The sequence below is a fragment of the Zeugodacus cucurbitae genome, chromosome 2 (genome assembly GCF_028554725.1).
Source record: "Zeugodacus cucurbitae isolate PBARC_wt_2022May chromosome 2, idZeuCucr1.2, whole genome shotgun sequence".
In the NCBI taxonomy this organism is placed as follows: Eukaryota; Metazoa; Arthropoda; class Insecta; order Diptera; family Tephritidae; genus Zeugodacus; species Zeugodacus cucurbitae.
This window is the reverse complement of record NC_071667.1, coordinates 7,428,247-7,448,709: the sequence shown is the minus strand read 5'-3', so window position 1 is coordinate 7,448,709 and position 20,463 is coordinate 7,428,247. Positions and strand designations below refer to the sequence as shown.

At 32.4% G+C, this 20,463-nt stretch overlaps 1 protein-coding gene across 7 annotated transcripts in view; it reads right to left on the bottom strand.

The window, feature by feature from the left end:
• Positions 1-20,463, bottom strand: part of Prkag2_1 (5'-AMP-activated protein kinase subunit gamma-2) — a 184,322-nt gene that overhangs the window by 55,258 nt on the left and 108,601 nt on the right. For 2 of the 7 annotated variants that reach the window (XM_054225526.1, XM_054225527.1), the window contains exon 1: positions 7,268-8,271. The exons of the other annotated variants lie outside the window; for them this stretch is intronic. The gene's annotated coding sequence lies outside the window, so the exon portion shown is untranslated. Of the gene's footprint in view, positions 1-7,267; positions 8,272-20,463 lie in introns of those variants that run through there. 7 annotated transcript variants of the gene reach the window in all.

Genomic DNA, 20,463 nt, shown 5'->3' with positions numbered 1-20,463 from the left:
AAAACGTCCGATGTGTAAATAATTTTGACTACCTCTGTATATATAAATTTAAATTCAAAAAAATGTGGTATCATAATTTAGTGCAACACAAGGTTGCACGGAAAATATTTTATTTTTTTATGAAAAATATTATTAATTAAATGATAATGAAAACTGAAGAAAATATTTTCCTATAATAATCAAGAAGCTTTAAACAGTAAAAAAAAATTAGTCAAATTTAAATATAAATAACATAAACTTATTAAAAACAAATAATTGTTGAGACCGTAAAAAATTAATATAAATTAAAACAACAATAAAAATAAAATCATTCTAAAAATATGTGCAATAAACACCATGAAAGCGCAGAGATATTCAGTAAATCGCAAAATTAACCTCATGATTTTAAAGTTGTGCAAAGTATAAAGAAAATACAACGAGAATACATATTTTCATATAAATACATTTGTAAATACTGAGTGTGGATTCCACTGCGTGCAACACCTTCGCGACGGAGAGTTTTCAATGTCAACCAGAAATAAACGGGAGGCAAAAACACAATTATAGTATTAAACTGAACTCATTAGTTCAAGTGCGTACAACTATTAACTATAATGTATAAAAATATTAAAAAAATTACAACTAGTTTCAAACCCCCTATACACTTGTAGTTAGTTTTGAAGTGGTTTGAAAGTAGTTGAGTTAAAAAAAATTATATTTTCATGTACAATGATACTAAAAGGATAAAAGAAAAATTATTATAAAAAATAATTTTATAGAAAAGTATCGTTTTACAACACTTAAACCCCCACTAGCAACTACTGCGCAGTATATAAATGCAACTGTGGCGAACTGATATGAAACTAGTGTGAGTCTCTGCTGTATCCATATTTACTCTTATGTGTCTTCAGTTAAAAAAAAAAATAAAACATATAATTTCACATTGCACATTTGTTTTCACATAGTCTCGTGCACTCAAGGAGATTTGCTTGACAAACAGAACTGTGTACGCACTACAAACTAGATAAAACAAAAAAGAACAACAACTAACAACTACACGACAACTCAATTGCAAGGACAAAATGCAACTGTCTGTATATAAATACATATGTATGTATGTATGTTTGTATGACAAATGACATTTGAATTGCACTGTTACTTTTTGTTGTAAATGAACAAACATAAATGCATAGAATCGATTGATTTGGCAAACATTTCATGTAAACACACGCACACACACACTCATAAATACGAATGTTTACATACAAGAACACACACACATAAGTATTCATGTATATAAGTATGCACGCACTTCGCTGAGTGTCATTAAACGACATTGCAAACATGATTTCATGAGCTGCTCACGATTGTTAAACTCATTTAAAGTCGTCAATGCGACAAAGTTGGCTGGTCGAACGCGTCAGCCCGTAGTTAGACTGTCAGGTAGCAAATGGCATGTTCACACTTTTGCGCTAAGTTACAGCTAATTAACACCCTCTCTATACTACACTCTATTATATGAAATGAAATGAAATTATATTTGTGTTTGCTTTGTGAGTAACTAAATATTGACAGGATTATTTTAAGAATTGTATTTTCTATAGGCAATTCCGCAAATACAATAGCAAGCACTCGCTTTAAAGTTAATTGCAGATTAGAAGCGTAAGAAAGGTGTTAGAAAAAACTATCGAATCTTGAATTAAAGAGTTGCCATATAGCAAAATATTAAAATAGAAAATGTTATAAGATGTACAAAGGTTCAAACCTAATTCATTGAAGCGTCAAGCGTCGTCAAAATACAATTTTTTTTAAAACAATCGCTTTATAAAAGTACAGTACACCAAGTAAAAATAATGAAGGTACACTAAGTAATAAAAATTGAAATTTCTGGATATTTTTCATAAAAAATTGGACTTCGTAACTGTGGCAAAATAAATAAAGAGATCAAAGATCAAATTATAATAAAATTATTGTAAATATTATTATTGTTCATAAGTCTGTGGAACACGTGTCAATTCTTATTGAATATTTTTTTTTTTATAAAAGGAAATACGTATTACATTATATTATAAAGGTGTATACGCACGTTGAGAATATGTAAACAAATGGCATAATATTAAATTTTATTTTATTTTTAACTTTTAGTTTTTATTAAAAGCGAAATTGGCTATTATAGGCACATGCTTTGCTAATTAACTCTAAATTTAGAGCATAAATCCCCCTATATATTGCAAATTCTACGTTGATTTGGCGTTTCATTGACCCAATAAAAATTTAAAGTGAAAACATTGTAAGCAAATTTGGGTGCAACCAACCAACTTTTTTACCAACAAACAAAAATATATATATAATAGAGATACAACTATTAATTTGAATGAAAATTAAATGAGAATGACGCAAGTAAATAATGTCTATATACAAATATACATAGACTAAAACAATGCCATATGTAGCTGTTTTCCAGAAGATTCAAGCAAATTTTCAACGTCGCAAAGTTCACTTGCTATGTTGGGGTCATTGTTATCTTTACTATTATCTGCCATTAATTTTAATTGATTTCACTTTAAATATTTTTGGCCACATACCAAAATTACTAACACAACTACAACAAAATTCAAGAATCACACTGTGAATGAAGTGAAAATAAGGATAGATAAGAAGAAGATCACCTGCTGTCATTAAATTACACACACTTTGCGCCTAATTAATTAGTGCATTACACACAAGTAACATAACACTTTACATGCCTATTCTTTGACTGACTAACACATGTTCACATGCATACAAGAGGAGTCTACATTTTTTCCGCTTGACATTGATAACTGACTGGCTGCTAAGGCAGTCCTGTAGAAAGTAAAAGTGATTTGTCGAATGAATAAGTAATGAATTAACGCCAACACAAATGAAGAATAGAAAATTACGCAATTTAAAAAGGTGAATACTGGCATGAAGAATAACGGATAGACCTAAAGAGATTTGGGCATTTAGGAGTTAAAGTTTTTATTTCAGAAAAATCTCAGACATAGGTAACACGAAACTTCAACAATATTTGGTTATTTGGAAGAATGGACTTGGCATTGCTATATAAATGTAAATCGAATCAACGGCTCAAATAAGATATCTACATTCTTAAACGGGAATTTTATTCATCAAAAGAATCTGCAAGGTAAACAAAAATTAAATGAAATTCAGCCACATTGGATATCAACTACAAGATTAACCTGTTTGCAGAATTTTAAGAATAAAATGGAAAACACAAGACAATAAACATACATTTATATTTATGACAAAAATTTCAGAAATTGTACTCTACACATGTACTACTAAATTTATATTAAATTAGATCAATAGAAGTGTAAGTATTGACTATTGTGATGAGAAATATATGGGGTAGGCTAAATGCCATACAAGAATGGTATAAATAGAGATTACGTTAGTTGCGTGTTGGTAATATTTCTGAGTTCTTTTTTACAAAAAAAAAAATAATCATCATGTGATACAAGAAGTGCTAAATGATTGCAAACGTAGAAGCTTTAAGGCCATCATCAATTAGTAAGAACGAATGCCATATGTATGTACCTACATAGAAATGTATGGATAAACTGTCTCTTGCAGCAACAGTATCTCCTCACTCAACTGGCGACATGGAAATTAAATTAATTTAAAAAAGCTTCCAGGAATCAGGAGAAAGCTCGACAAGTCAATTGGCAAAAATTTAATTGCCGAATTCTTATTATTCGAGAACGGATTTAAGTTAAAAAACTGTATTTTATGGCCCGGGGCACCGCCAACATGCTTTCAGGTGCATTCGACAGTTTCATTGAAAATCTTAATAGAATTAACGCACTCAGCAGATTTAAAAGCAATTTATAATGGTTTTTAAGCAATAAAAATATGCAAACCAACCGAGAACTGTATAACAAACTTTAAATATTTAATCATAAAAAAATATTTTATTATTTTTAATTTATTACTTAATATGCATAAATATTTTTCCACGTATTGTGTGTTGTTCACAGTTTTAGTCTTAACCTTTATCATTAACATGCCACTCCGTTAATTGTCATAACTTGACTTCTCAATGACAAAAACAACAAATATACTACTGTTGTTGCATAGAAAGAAGTATCATATAACAGCTGTCTAAGAGCACAACATGTAAACAATGTTTAAAAGACAAAGTGAAATGTTTGAAGTGGAGAGAGTTGATGTTGTTGTTGTTGAACTGCATGAAATTTTGTAGTGACGAAAGAGCTGTAGAGAAGTCACTTGTTAACCAATTTTTGTTTTCCAATATTGAGAACTAATGTTGTTGTTGATATTGTTTTAATTTATGTTGTTACCAATAACACTTCAACTTCTTTGCTCCTGTTTTTTACACTCAACTGTTCTCATGTGTTGGCCTTTCCAATATTTTGGCGTGCCGCTGCTGGTGCCTGTGCCCACGTCTGGTTGGATAAAAATTTGCTGCGCAATTTCTCTTGCTAAAATTTGTTTGCATTCTTTTCATTTTAACTTTTCGTTATCTATTCTGCTTTTCATTCAGCGTACTTTTCGCGTTTTATATTATTTTCTTAGCACTCTGCTGGTGTGACAGCCATAAAACTTTCTGTTAGCACAGAAATGTAAACACAAACACACGAAATATAATTGAATTATGGATATGCCCCCAGATGTGCGTGTATGTATGTACATATGTATATTTTTTGTTTATATGTATAAAAATTATTTCGTCTCAACCGGCAATTGCTCGCTGCTGAGCAATGTGGTTTTCCATTTTATATTTCTCTGACACAATAAATAAAATTTGCACATTTTATCGGTACAAAAATAATAAAAATAAATAATTTTATAATAATTAAAATAAATCAACAGCGAAAAAATCATATTTTTAGAATTAAAATTTACGAAACTAATGTCTTTGAAATGCTTTCAGTTTGTTTATATTTAATGCATCTATATTTAAATCTAACATTAAAGCGAAAATAATTATTTCTACCTTGCTTTCTGGCACATTAAGTGTGTTGTAGACTAAAATTATCAGCTCTTTGATTTCTGCGATTCAAAATTTTTGGTATAAAATAGAGATAAAATAGCAACAAAAATTTTAAAGAAAAATAAATTTGCACTCATTTACTTTTACGACTCATTTAATAGTTAACAAATAAATATTATTAACAAATGAACTCAAAGTCCCCTTTCACCACCAGCTGCGTGACTGACCTACTATATTTTCATTAATTTTTTTAATATTTTGCACAACAAACACTTAAATATACTTGATAATTGTGCTATGGGAAAAACTAGACATTTAAGTACATATTTGAATTGCAAAGCATCACTTCAATCAACTGTTTTACAATATTATTGTTTCAGGTTTTTAAGTAGGCAACTAAGTTTATATTGTTAATAATGTATTTAAAATTTATTATAATAGTTTTTGTTGTAATATTCTAATTTATTTATTATTTAAGAATATTTAATGTGAATGTGAAATAAATAGTTTCATGAGATTATATTATGGTTTGTTAAGAATTATATTTGTAGATTTCAAAGGTGGCAACATAGTAAAATTCCCAAACTTAGTGATACAAGTCAAATGAAAGCAAAGAACTCGGTTTTCGTTAATGACGTCGCGACATGTTTAAGGCTATCTAAGTGAGCGGACTTCTCATAACTTTTTTTTGCGTAAACGTAAAACTGTTTAACCCTTTCATGCCCAATGTTAACTATAGTCAAAAATCGTTTCGCGAAAAAAAATTGTTATACAAAAAGTGTTCAAAAACATAAAAATAATTGTTTTATTTTAAAACAAAGTGAACTATATAAATAAGTAAAGATAAGAGTTATTAAAAAAAAAATTGCATGAGAAAAGTGTTTAGTTTATTTATAATAACTTAATTTGTGCCTATAAGCAACATCCTGTAACAAATGAACCAGGATACATATGACTTTGAAATTTGTATCGCTTCATATTTGAGTTAAGACTAATATATATCTGTCCTAAAAAAATTTTAGCTTCACCCATTTTAATTGGGACATGGGAGGGTTAATGATTATGTGAATTGACAGAACATAATACTCTCTCGATATCATTAAAAATTGTATTCAAAGAAGTTTATTTACCAAACTGTACTTAAAGTTTGTAAGACTTATGAAAAATTTTACTTGTATTAAAAAAAATGTAAATGGAAACTTATAGAATAGATCTAGATGCTTCGATGTAGTAGCTTATTTAAATTTTAAGAAAATATTTGTGTAATAAAACACAAAACAAAATCAAAAATATTGGCTTATATTATATACATACATACATATGTGCATAAATTTATTTGCAGCATTCATACATATTTACATTTATAATAACAACAACAATAAACGCGTTTACAACCTTTTATTTATTTAATATTTTTTTATTATTTTTCATCTTCTTCTACACTTTGTGCAAAATATTCATTGACTATTGCGGTAATAAAAATTAATGTACTTTTAATTAACAAAAAAAACCGCAAAAAAAAAACAATTAAAAATATAAATAAAATAAAAAAATAAAAATTGAAAAAAAATTTAAAATTTATAAAAAAACAAATTACAGAATAATCCAGAAGCTATATTAAATAATTACTCTATAAACTAGTTTCTGTTTTCAATTCCACTCATAATAAAATGGAATAAACAAAAATCGCGAATATCGTTATTTCATTGAGGAAAGTCGTGCTTTAATAATTAGTAATTATTGATATTTAGTTGTTTATAAATATGCTTGCATATACATACATACATATGTATATTGTATATATACATTATTAATCTACTGATTTAATTAAATATTATAATGCAGCTTCACTTCTTCACTGCTATTTGTTCGGCTATACTCATTAATTATAAATTTTATTATTTTGCGCTCATGACGTCACTTCTGTCAAACTCAATTCCGACAACCTTATGCCTACTCACCGCCCATTGTAGCTAAAGCAAGTGTCGAAAGACTTTTGCTGCACACAATGACAGCTGAAAAGTGTAGACGAACTGTCAAAATTTTTAAACTTTTTGTTGACAAACACAGAAAGCAGGCACTTGTGGTTTTTGTACACGCTCGGCTGACAGAGCAATAAAACAGATACACAGTAGTATATAATATACAATAATAAATATATAATATTTTACATTGCATTTTATATACTTAAATGACAATATAATATTTATAAAAACCAATTGTAGAGAGAGAGTGTGTATGCATTAGAGCTAGAATTAACAAATCTTATATAAAAAACTTTAAAACACTTACGTAATATTTTGTTTAGTGTTACCGGCGAAACGTTCAACACAATCAAAAATATTTAAAAAAATATTTTATGCAATTTTTCGATACATGAGTGTTAAATTTTTTTTTATTTTTTTTTTTAGTTTTTAATTTATATCTCACAATTCCTCACTGCTTTAGCGGTTTCAAATCGCAATTGTAACTTTAAACGCACATTTCTTAACAGCTCAGCTCTCCTCCATTCCTCGCATGTATGCTAATTTCTTTTAAACCTGTCACACACGGCAGGCAGTCAACCGGTTGTAGGCCGCTTTTTTATTGCTTCCTATTTTTTGTTGACTTATTTGCTGCTTTTTTTAGGTTATTGTTAAAAAAATAAAACAATATAAATATATCTCTTTTCGACCTCAAGTGTTAACCGGTTTCGTCTAGCTACACTTTTCTTTTTCTAGTTTTGTGTGTGTTGACAACATACAGTTGGTTGGTTGATTTCGAAACCAAATGAAATATTTACAATTGAACACGTGATTTTTAATTTTTCTTTTAGTTAAAATAACAACTATTAAGCCGATATGATTTTAATATTATTTTGAACTGCACTTTTGCACACCACACTTCAGATAGACTGAATTCATGAATTGACTTCAAGACTGAAAATCGCTTCTAGACACACCCACTCAACGCACGTTGTAGTAAAAACGCCTTTGCACTGCTGCGTTAATGTATAAATTTCACTTTTTATAATAGTATTTTGTAGCGTGTATTTTTCACCAATCTATTATTTTTGCTTATACAATTGATTTCATATATTTTAGTAATAATTTCCTTCGACAAACATTTGAAAATTTACACCACTTTTAAACTCGCTGGTTGAAAGTAAACTGAATTGATATAAAATGCGCCACTACCTACAAATTCTTCAACTACCGTGCGCGGCAGCGGCTACACATACCAACACAGCAAGATAAAAAAACGACATACGAACAAACACGCCACGAACGACAGAGAGCGCGCTGTTAACGATTGGGCAATGAGGTTCTGTAAGACCGATTTCACACAGGCAATTTTTGTTGCGGCAATTCTTAGTTTTATAGGAGAGGGGGCGACCAAGGGAAGCGAAAGAGAGAGAAATTCTCCTCTCTTCGTCGCCCCCTCTCCTATAAAGTTAAGAATTGCCGCAACAAAAATTGCCTGTGTGAAATCGGTCTAAGTAACAGTGCGCTGATATAAGCAACTGTTAAATACTAGTATAATATAACATTTGCTGCACAGTGTATTGAATTGGTACAATTGGTCATAAATCTTAGGCAAGAATAGTGATGTAAGATGATGGTAATTAATGTGCGAGAGAGAACCGGGAAGAGAGACAATGTTTAGTAAAGAAAAATCTGAAAAATCTCATACTGATTAAATACTACATTAATCGAAAAATAAATGAAATATGAATCTGATCGTTTTCTATATTCATATTTCGACCACAAAAGTAATGGTTCAAAACAGAATTAAATAAATAAGGTTTAATTGACAGAAATGCAGGAAAGTCTTCAAAAAAACAAATCTTAATTGTGTGTTAATCGTATTATCTCTAATTATCGACATATTGCTTTTTAGTATATTATTGTATAATACAAAAACGAATTTGAAATTTGAAGTCATTTCTGCTACATCTTTTTAAAAAGTATTGTAGGTAAAAGTAAAATTTGTATGACCATTATAAATAACGATACAATTATACTTTCAAAGATGTCCGTCTTTAACATGCGATTTATGATGAATATATCGCACCAAATGTATTAAAATAAACCAAAAAATCAGAATTTAATATTCAGATATTTTATCTGTCGTCTATTTAGTGGAGATCACTTGAATCAGTGGTACTCACCTACGACCTTAATCGGATATGACTAAAATATTAAATTTATTAAATCTTATCTGATCTGTATATTTATACAAGTTCAATTATTAGGAGTTTTTCAACACCATTTTTCGATATTCTAATTAATTAGTGTACTGTGTGAAAGACTAAAGCCCACCGTCAACAAACTGATTGGACCTTATCAGTGTGGCTTTAGACCTGGAAAATCAACAACTGACCAGATATTCACCATGCGCCAAATCTTGGAGAAGACCCGTAAAAAAAGGATCGACACACACCATCTATTTGTCGACTTTAAAGCTGCTTTCGACAGCACGAAAAGGAGCTGCCTTTATGCCGCGATGTCTGAATTTGGTATCCCCGCAAAACTAATACGGTTGTGTAAGTTGACGTTGAGCAACACCAAAAGCTCCGTCAGGATCGGGAAGGACCTCTCCGAGCCGTTCGATACCAAACGAGGTTTCAGACAAGGTGACTCGCTATCGTGCGGCTTCTTTAACTTGATGCTGGAGAAAATTATAAGAGCTGCAGAGCTAAATAGAGAAGGTACAATCTTCTACAAGAGTGTACAGCTACTGGCGTACGCCGATGATATCGATATCATTGGAAACAACACCCGCGCCGTTAGTTCTGCTTTTTCCCGCCTGGATAAGGAAGCGAAGCGAATGGGTCTGGTGGTGAACGAGGACAAGACGAAATATCTCCTGTCATCAAACAAACAGTCAGCGCATTCGCGTCTTGGCTCCCACGTCACTGTTGACAGTCATAACTTTGAAGTTGTAGATAATTTCGTATACCTAGGAACCAACATTAACACCGATAATAACGTCAGCCTTGAAATCCAACGCAGAATCACTCTTGCCAACAGGTGCTACTATGGACTGAGTAGGCAATTGAAAAGTAAAGTCCTCTCTCGACGAACAAAAACTAAACTCTACAAGTCCCTCATCATTCCCGCCCTACTTTATGGTGCAGAAGCGTGGACGGTGTCAACATCCGATGAGACGGCACTAGGAGTTTTCGAGAGAAATGTTTTGCGGAAGATTTACGGTCCCTTAAACATTGGCAACGGCGAATACCGCAGAAGATGGAATGATGAGCTGTATGTGTTGTTCGACGACATGGACATAGTCCAGCGAATAAAACGACAGCGGCTACGCTGGCTGGGTCATGTTGTGCGAATGGATGAAAGTGCCCCAGCTCTGAAAGTTTTCGATGCAGTACCCGCTGGTGGAAGCCGAGGAAGAGGGAGACCTCCACTCCGGTGGAAGGACCAGGTGGAGAAGGACCTGTCTTCATTTGGTATTACCAATTGGCGCCAAACCGCCAAGAGGAGAGATGCGTGGCGCACTGTTGTGGACTCGGCTATAACCGCGTAAGCGGTTTCTACGCCAGTTAATAATAATAATAATAATTAATTAGAACACCGTATAACTAATCCAGTTATTTATTTTGTCAGCACAGTAATCTCCGCTTAAGTGCGCCTTCTTAACATGCAAGACTTTTGAGACACTTAAGCGGGAAAGACACTTAAATGAATCCCGCTTGAGGTACTTACCAAGCATTTTCGCAAATACTTCGATTTAATAGTTTTTCTTTTAGATTGAAAGTCATATTTATTTCTTATTAATAACAAAAATACTTATTAATAACAATAAATATAAAGAAACAAAAATATTACAAAACTATGTATCTGTTTTTCTTTTTACAATTCCCAGTGCATTCAATGTCAAAAACATTAAAAGGCACTTAAAAGAGGAAAATTGCAAACAATTATGTATTTGTGGTCTGAATATTAAAGGCATTTAAGCGGGAAAGGCACTTAAGAGGAGGCTCTTAAGCGGGGAATTTTATATGTAAATTTAGAGAAAAAATAACGATGCCGCAAAATATGGTCACTTAAGCGGGGATCACTGTATACGACTTTACAGAGGAAGGATCTCATATTACAGAACTTTTTTCTTAAGAGATATGGAGATGTTTTTAATTTAATCTATTGATCATACAAAATTAGTATAACTAAACAATCCCACTGTGCCGATGAGTCGATGTTATTAAAAGATACCAAAAACCATGATACTGTTAATTAACAGTGAATTTTTATTTTTAACAGTCGAAAGCCGTAGAACAGCGTAGAGAACGTACACACAAGAATAGCACGATAACGCACAGTGGGGTTGGGTAAGGCAGGCACAAACACTGAAATTACTGCGCGAACGTCAACAGAGCAATGAAATGCACAGCAGGGGAGCGAAATACTGTTATATGTACTTGTATTGTGCCAAAGTGCCTTCATTTACTACAAATACAGGCATAGAGATGTGAAAAAGTAAAAAGTCGTCTGGTTTCTCAGGCATTAGTGGTTCATAAAAAATAAACAAGTTGGTTGGTAGTTTCTTTGCTTCTTTTTAACCGGCACTAATACCAATGGAAATTGCAAAAAACAGAGAATAACAATTTTAGTAAATGTTTTTGTTGTAGTTTATTACTTTTTTTCAACTTCTTACCGAAACTTTTCAATGTTAGACTATTCGGAAATGACGCAGTTGCAAAAGCCGGTGCTGAAGAACTAGAACTTGTGTGTATGAGGATTACATAAAACAGTGCTATGTAATTGTATGTACATTTGTACATAAGTAGATACATATGTATTTACATATATGAATATGAATTGCTCCCCTGGGTGCTGGAAGTGATTGATGGTAGTGTAAATCAGTGCAAAGTCTTCGATTTCGAAATAGCAGTGAGATAACAGTTGTTATCTGCTTTGGAATTGAAGTACTAGCGTACTTGTAGCTATTTGTAATTTTCAAGACGCATATACTACATAAAAATGAATTTTTTTCTTATTTTATTGTTTTATTAAAATTAAATTTTGATATGCCTTAAGAAGACAGTTGGTAAATATATATGTATGTAAAATCTCCATATATAAATATGCATACATATTTACACATATCGATAAGTACAAATGATATCGACTGATTCCTTAAAAAGTCCTGTGATTACTTTGCTAACCATTTGTACATACATACATACATTCATACTTTGTACTGTTTATTTCTTTAGTATATATGTATGTACATCTCTATATATTATATTTGTACATTTATCACTTCCATATTTTTGTTCTTTAAATAGTCGCGGCTCTGTTGGTTTAGTTGTTGTGAATTGATTCAATGTTTGCGCTTGTAAATTGCCGTGTAGGCATTAAGTCACACATATTGTTGTTGGTATTGTTTCTTATCTACAGAATGTAAGAGAGTGCTCATAACAAAGTACTTGCAATATACATAGATTAAGTTGTAGATTTTATAAATTGTTGTGTATGAATATATATACATACCCAATATAGATTCTTATATTTCTCATATAGTATCTTAGAAGTAATAATTTTTTAGCTAGAAAAATGGCAAACATTGCGGCGTAGCTATTTTTAAAATCTCATTACAATCATGAAGGGAGAGCTTTGAAAAGAATATCGAGATAAAAGAGAAATATACTGACATTGAATTGAAAGTCAACGCCATTTGATAGATCACACCCTGAAACGACTTGACAAGATAATGCGAAAAGCTGTCATGCTAAGGCAAAGGAGCAATAATCGCGGATAACCGCAAACATAATGCTCCATATGTTCCAGCTATTGAGCTGCGATGGCTGAATTCAGCTATAGTTTTTAAAATCTAATATTGACGGTCATAAAGGTTTTTCAAAAAGGATGGACATCCGAGTGTATTAATGTTGTAATTGTCTTTCACTCAAAATTACCTAATAAGTATAATAAGTGCCTAATTTTGTTTTTAAGTTATTCGAAACCACCTCTTAAACATGACGCCACAAGTTGGTAACAAAACAAAACATAGCGATAATTACATAATCATTCTAGCCGATTTTCGATTTGATTTCACTTTATTATAGCAAGAAAACCATCAACATTAATAATTACAACAAGAGATCAAACAAATAGTTTAAGAAGTTATAAACCATGCGAGAGCAGAGCATTACAAACTAATAGTATATTAGGTCGACATGTTTTTGAGACCGGAAAGTGCAATATTGCCGCTCATTTAACAGCGAGGCATGCGCGTTACTCTCCCCAAACATACAACTTACATGGCGAACGTTCACATGCACTTGACTGCTCACACTTATTAGAACACATACATACATGTAGCTATCTCATTCATGCTTTAGCGTTGTTTTCAAAAAAACATTCCATTTTCACAAAAAAAGAACAACAAAACAAGTCAACCAACTGGTGGTATTGGCGGTCGGTAGACGGAAAACAACAAACATCGAAAGTGAAAAACAAAACAAAACACGTGTTTTCCATTGTTGTTATGCTGGTAGGTAGGGCGCATAGGTAGGTCGTTGGGTCGCTTCGGCATTCGCTCTGGTTTTCCGTTCATGTTTACTGTAACAGCACCATATTGATACTATGTAATTCTCGCACACACCCTGTACAGGTCGTGGTGGTGGGTAGGTGGCGTCAAACGGTGGTATTATTGCGCGACATGACTTTTCTCACGTAGGCAAAGCCGACAGACGTTTCATTTTCTGGATGTTTGTCGTTTAGGTGGTCGGGCGCCGAATCTCACCGATAGGACTGGGCGTCCTATCCGTGTACACTTGGTATGCCAGTTTCGATTCTTATTAGACCACAGTAACGCATTGTTAGTAACTTCAAGTAAAATACGGAATGAGCGTGTAGAGTATTTGTGGGTGAACTCCTTGTAATATGGTGTGCTATTGGTCACCTGATTCAGGAATATGTATGATACCCCTTACGCATATTTCAGCATTTACGATTTGCAAATCGTGCTTTGGTTGAGAGCTCGTGATTTCACTTAAATGCGAAATAATTCGAAATAGCAGACAGGGGATACGAATTCGTACACTTTCGTATTACCCTTTCGTCGTGGTGTAGGTTAGGAGCGTCGCATACTAATGCAATGTAGGCAAATCTCGTGATTTCTGCTTAATATATGACGTGGTTTCTAACATAGAATTTTATTGCAACATTTTATTTATTTTTGTTTATCTTTATGTTATTATTATTTGCTTACAATTTTTGTTTTCTTTTTGAATTTGTAAGTACATACATATGTTTGTATAAACAATGTTTTCCTACTTCCACTATTTTACTTGTTCCTCTTTTTAGGCTATTCTTAATGTACTAATTGCCTGCTATAAATGTAAGACAAAACATATGTATGTATGTACATATATCTAGGTTCTTATTTATGCTAAGTGACTTGTTTGCCAGTGCGTGGGCGCTTTTTCAATGCTGGTTTTACGTTGTACTTTACTTATGTAGCATTCATTGCTTCTTATGTCGACCGAGCACGCATTGTAAGTGGGTATATCGTATGACAAATAACAATAACAATCAATGAACAAACAAACATACATACATGTGTATGTATGTATTTACTTAGAGATATGAAAAGGTATGTAAAGACATGAGAAAATCATAATAAGCTTACAATTAATTGTAAGGTAAAAACATACACTGGAGCATAAAAGTGTTCGTCTAAATTTGAAAGCATTTATACATAACAGGCAGTATTTTTTTACGTAGAAAGAGTAGCTAAAATTAAAAAAAATCTTCGTCTTTGATTCATTAAAAGTTAGCGAGTAACGAATCGAACAAACCATTTTCATATAATTTTTTTTTAAAACAATTGTTCGAACTTCGGAGCCGAATATTTCGATTTTGGAGTCAAACTTCGAAAATTGGGATATACAGGTTTTTTACTTAAGACACGATCTCCCGGAAAAAACATAGTTTTGTCAAATACCCAGCCGAGTTCTGTATAATGTAATGGATTAAACTGGATAACAAAAAATTTTCGTTTATGCATTATGATTATGATTTTCTATGACGATATGATATGATTCAAATTGAAATAACACTTTTATAAATAAGAAAATGTCCACAGGTGAGCAAAATAGATGTAGCATTATGGGTGTTTTATTTGACCAGCAAATTAAGGTATTAGCTTATTTTGTATGGAAGACTTAGTCAACATAATTATGTTGGCTTGTCATAAGCTATAATAGCTTGTCTATTGAACTAGAGGCATTGTCAGTTCATCGCGTTTTTTCATTCACAATAGTTAGGTTTTTTCCAAAAAAAAGTAGTTGACAATAGCGCGGAAACCCCATTTTGACAGATAAAAATGTAAACAAACCAAAATTTTAAATTAAAACTTTATCCATATTTATTTAGACCATCCCGGATGTAATAATGATTGTTGATTCCTTAAAAGATCAGAATATTATAGAAAAGCGGTAGACAAAAAGAAATTTAATTTATAAATTCAACCGTTTTTATACTCTCGCAACAAAAGTTGCTAAGAGAGTATTATAGTTTTGTTCACATAACGGTTGTTTGTAAGTCATAAAACTAAACGAGTTAGATACAGGGTTATGTTTATCACAATTATCAGGGTGATGAGACGAGTCAAAATCTGAATGTCTGTCTGTCCGTCCGTCCATGCAACGGATAACTTGAGTAAAAATTGAGATATCTTGATGAAACTTGGAACACACGTTCCTTGGGACCGTGAGAGGGTCGCTTAAAGTTATAAAACTAAAATTTGGAACAAAGGATCGCACTAGGAGGAAGCATATTTGGATGTAATTTTTTTGGGAAAGTGGGCGTGGCCCCGCCCCCAAATCGGTTATTTGTATATATCTCGCAAACCAATAAATCTATATAAACCAAACTTTCTGCAGTCAGTTCTCTTACGTACCCCACCACACACCCTGAAATTAGTTGAAATCGGATAATAACCACGCCCACCTCCCATACAAAGGTTAGGTTGTAAATTACTAAAAGTAAGTTAACTCAGTAACGATGCACTCAGATTTTTTACAAAATGGAAAATGGGCGTGGCATCGCCCACTTATGGGTCAAAAACCATATCTCAGGAACTACTCGACCGATTTCAATGAAACTTGGTTTGTAATAGTTTCCTTACATCTTAATGATATGTTGTGAAATTAAGCCAAATCGCTTCACAACCACGCCTACTTCCTATATACCAGAACTTTGAAGACAATCTGAATCGTTTACTTTACAATATATAAAGTAAGCACTAGTGAAGATATCGGTGCAGAACTTTGCACAAATACTACGTTTATAGTGTGGCAGCCCCATTCTAAAATTCGCCGAAATCGGACCATAGGTTTTCAAGGCCCCATTAATCGAACATGAGGACCTCGGTGCTTCTAACCTAATATTAGGGTTTCCAACTTTCAATGAATATATATGACGCATAAGTGGGTCAAATTGTGTATTATATAATATAAATAAAGTTAATTAAATAAATTGGGAGAGTATAAAATGTTCGGTTACACCCGAACTTAGCCCTTCCCTAATTGTTTTTAAATAAATAATATTTGTCCATGATTTAGCTATTAGCTTGTGGTGGTCAAACAAAACACGCCTATTGACTAGCGTATAGGTATATATTTAGAAAAAAAAAGAAAAAAAAAATGAAATTATTAAAATTTTTTATATAAAATATTATTATTTTTTAATTAAAAAAAAATTATGTTAATGCAACAATCTTGCAAATAACTTAATCACTTATAGAATCCGACCGATTAATTGGCATCGGGCAAAAATTTGGTAGCGATGGGGCACTACTTATAGTCTCATTATGTTTGTATGTACACAGTGCTCTCAAATGCTGTTATCGCAGACAACTCTGCAGCATAATCTATCATAATAGCATGTTGTCATGACAGTGGATTATGTAAGGTGCAGAAATGGGATCAAGTTCAATGTTATTCATATCTACATACATACATACATATGTACATATTCTATTAAGCAATCATGCCAACATACATACATATACAGTTTTAATATGTGTATGTACATACACTTTATATCTCTCATTTAAGCTCTAGATTCATGTATTCCAGAACAACACTAACCCCTTGTATAAAACACCAGCATATCAGATTCTTTTGGCAATAACAAGTTTATGTAATGAATTCAGATGTATGCACAAACAAATATACGAGTATGTATATATGTACAAAAACACCTCTTATATGTAGGTTTCCAGAGCCAGCCAAAAATTATTGTGGGCATATAAAAACAAAAATAAAAGCAACAAAAAAGAACGAAAACAACACATCACGCAATCTGCCATAAAAAGTCTTCTTCCAGCTGTATAAAGTTTGCAAGAATGTGCTGCTCTTGTTGATTATAGAGTCCAAGCTGTTGGAGAATTGCGTCATGCCCGCTCCAGGCGAACAGACACACACACACACACAAAGCTCCAACATAAATAAGATTACGAGAAAAACAAAAAACAACGGTATAAAAATAAAATTGTGGAATGAAATAAGAATAAAAATAAGAACAAAAATAAAAACAAAAAAATACAAAAACACTGTAGACAAAAAAATTTATTACATATGGCAAGGCAATAATACACTTTGTGAGCTCATAAGAGTAAATAAATAAAAAAGATAATTGTACATACAAACAAACGCACAACGATAAATGTAGGCGTGTAAGGGCGTATGTATTTGTAGAAGGATTGCCACTGCTGCCAAGAGCGACAAGGTTGATTTAAGGAGAGTGAGAGAATTATTTTTTTCGAGTTTTTGTTTTCATACGCTTTTTCGTTATGCTTTATTGTCATATTTCTTATTTGCAAGCATACATATGTACAGGAATATATAAAAAAATGGTCCATATTTTGTATTTTATTTTTATGTGAGCTATGTATATGTATATACATATGTATACGAGTATATACATACATTCATATGAGACGCGCTGCTTATTAAAAAGAGGGATTCAGTCAATGAGCAATACAAAAAAGTCAACAACAAAAGCAAAATAGTTGCAGTGAACTGAAAAGGGGTTTCCTGTGCTGAGCAGCTACGCCAAGCCGGCCGTTTGAGGCACATAAGCGAATGCACGGTTGCATATACTTATACATACGTAAGTAAATATATATGTAAGTATGCATTCCGGGCATGGGCTTGAATTTATTTTCGTTGCGCAATAAAAGTAATAACAGGAAAAAATTAAAACAACAAAAACAAGTATTGAAATGCAACTGAGCGAATAAGTGGTACCATGAAAGATTATGGAGGTGCGTTCCAAGATAAGCGGTGTATTATCTATTTAAAAAATTATTGTTGCCCATGGAAGTTTACGGAGAAAAACTATAGTTTTCAATAGAAATTTAATGGAAATTAAACAAAAATATATATTAAAACAAGTAAGGAAGGGCTAAGTTCGGGTGTAACCGAACATTTTATACTCTCGCAATTTATTTATTTAACTTTATTTATATTATATAATACACAATTTGACCCACATATTCGTCATATATATTGTATAAAATCCATTGAAAGTTGGAAACCATAATATTAGGTTAGAAGCACCGAGGTCCTCGTGTTCGATATATGGGGCCTTAAAAACCTATGGTCCGATTTCGGTTCGATTTTTAGAATAGGGCTGCCACACTATTAACATAGTATTTGTGCAAAGTTCTGCACCGATATCTTCACTAGTACTTACTTTATATATTGTAAAGTAAACGATTCAGATTGTCTTCAAAGTTCTGGTATATAGGAAGTAGGCGTGGTTGTGATGCAATTTGGCCAATTTTCACAACATATTATTGGGAGGTAAGGAAACTATTACAAACCAAGTTTCATTGAAATCGGTCGAGTAGATCCTGAGATATGGTTTTTGAGCCATAAGTGGGCGATGCCACGCCCATTTTCCATTTTATAAAAAATCTGAGTGCAGCTTTCATCTGCCATTTCTTATGTGAAATTTAGTGTTTCTGCCGTTTTTCGTTAGTGAGTTAACCCACGTTTAGTAATTTTCAACCTAACTTTTGTATGGGAGGTGGGCGTGGTTATGATCCGGTTTCTTTCATTTTTGGACTGTATTAGGAAGTGGCTAAAAAAAACGACTGCAGAAAGTTTGGTTTATATAGCTCTATTGGTTTGCGAGATATGTACAAAAAACTGAGTAGGGGGCGGGGCCACACCCACTTCCCCAAAAAAAATACATCCAAATATGCCCCCTCATAGTGCGATCCTTCATACCAAATTTTATTTCCATAGCTTTATTTATGGCTTAGTTATGACACTTTATGTGTTTTCGGTTTTCGCCATTTTGTGGGCGTGGCAGTGGTCCGATTTTACTCATTTTCGAAAGCAACCTTCTTATGGTGCCAAGAAATAAGTGTGCCAAGTTTCATCAAGATATCTTAATTTTTACTCAAGTTACAGCTTGCACAGACGGACGGACGGACGGACGGACAGACAGACATTCGGATTTCAACTCCACTCTTCACCCTGATCACTTTGGTATATATAACCCTATATCTAACTCGTTTAGTTTTGGGTGTTACAAACAACCGTTATGTGAACAAAACTATAATACTCTCTTTAGCAACATTTGTTGCGAGAGTATAAAAAAATTAGCTTAGAGCTGAGAAGTTTATGAGTGAAAATTAGACGAAGCTGCCACAGTTAGCAGTACTTTATACTGATGCTACAAGTTCTGTAAATCGTACTTGTGACAAGCTATAAACTAAGTGAGTAATCCAAAACAAATATTTTGCTTATAAACAATCAGCAAGAACTAGCTGAGAGAGAGAGAAAACTAACAGTTCAAATTATTCAATGAAGCATATCTTGAGGCGTAAAGCGGAAATGTTGCCCTAAAAACTTACGGAAGCGTTCAATGGCGATTCTTTTTAATAACAGTTGTCCATTTGGTATATTTCAAGGTTAGCAAATTCAAGTGGAATTGCAAGATTATTACATTTTTCGTATATTTTTTAAAGTTTTTTTTTTTTCTTTATATTTAGGTTAAAATTTTTACATTAAAAAATAAAAATAATTTTTAATTTTTTTTTTTTTTAAGAAAAAAAATTAGTGTGGAATGCACCTTATGGCATTTGTCTCTATATACTCATACTCTCTGTGAATATAAAATATGCTTACTGGGTTCTGCTCAGATGCGGAGTGTCACTAAAGCCGGCATGTACTGTTTGCAAATACCTGAAATGCTTATATACATCGCAAAGTATATAAAATTTAACAATATTTCCAAAGGGAAATGCAACGTTGCGTGCTTGAAATGCTTCCCTTAAATTCAAAGGAATGGATGTTTACATACATATAGCGCAGAAATAATTTGTACAAACGTACATGATTGAGTGGTTGATATTTTACTGCGCATAAAATGCAACAGCTTTCAAGGTCAAGTTCAAAAAAAGCAAAAATTCCTGCCAGCCAGCCAACAGCACAGTCAGAGTACAGCTAAACCCAAAACAAACGC